Genomic DNA, 1267 nt, shown 5'->3' with positions numbered 1-1267 from the left:
TACTCCAAATATTTGAAAATCTGGAAAAAATGGACAGATTTCTAAAAACACACCACTTACCTAAACTAAAGTAGACTGATGCAGAAAAATTGAACAGAGCCATAACAAAAGAAGAAATTGAACAAGTCATAAAAAATTGCCAAGAAAAAGAAAGTCCTGGCCCAGATGGTTTCACTGGAGAATTCTACCAAAAGTTCAGTGAAGACCAGACACCAACTCTACTCAAACTTCCAAAACATAGAAAAGGATGGAATCCTCTCTAATTCATTTTATGAAGCAAGCATAAGCTTGATGCCAAAATGAGGCAAAGACATCACTCAAAAGCAAAGCTACAGACCAATATCACTCATGAATACAGATGCAAAAATCTTAAACAAAATCCTAGCCAATACTCTCCAAAAACACATACAAAAAATAATTAGTTATGACCAAGTGGGGTTCATGTCAAGTATGCAAGGATGGTTGTACTTTAGAAAAACTATGAACATTATCCACCACATAAATAAAACAAAGGAAAAGAACCACATGATCATATCAACTGATGCAGAAAAGGTATTTGATAAAATCCAAAACCCTTTCCTGATCAAAACTGTCAGCAAAATAGAAATGGAAGGGACATTCCTCAACATAGCAAAGGGCATATACACAAAACCAACAGACAACATTATTCTCAATGGAGAGAGACTGAATGCATTCCCCTTGCGAACAGGAACCAGACAAGGAAGCCCTCTGTAACCACTTCTATTCAACATTGCATTGGAAGTCCTAGCCAGTGTAATAGGGCAAGAAAGAGAAATCAAAAACATCCAATCTGGTAAGGAAGAAGTCAAACTATCCCTATTTGCAGATGATATGATCCTATATATAGAAATCCCAACAAAATCAGTTAAGAAAAAAAAAAAAAACTACTGCAACTAATTGAGAGATTTAGCATAGTGAAGGGATATAAGATCAACATACAAAAGTCAGTTGGATTCCTCTACTCCAGCAAAAAGATTGCTGAAAAAGAAACAAGGAAATCAATAACATTTACAATAAAAAAAACTTATACCACTGTTGAATCAGATCCAACTCATAGTGACCTCTCCTTGGGTTTCTGAGGCAGTATCACTCCAGAAGTAGATTGACCAACCTTCCTTTCAAGGAGTGGTGGGTAGGTTTGAACGGTCAGCCTTCTGGTTAGAAGTCAAATGATTTAGGCACATTTACATCAGCTACCAAAAAATAAAATACTTGGGAATAAATCTTACCAGGGACACAAAAGACC

Source organism: Orycteropus afer, unplaced genomic scaffold (genome assembly GCF_000298275.1).
Source record: "Orycteropus afer afer isolate SDZICR_OR568_19922 unplaced genomic scaffold, OryAfe1.0 scaffold00058, whole genome shotgun sequence".
In the NCBI taxonomy this organism is placed as follows: Eukaryota; Metazoa; Chordata; class Mammalia; order Tubulidentata; family Orycteropodidae; genus Orycteropus; species Orycteropus afer.
This window is presented reverse-complemented; position numbering follows the sequence as displayed.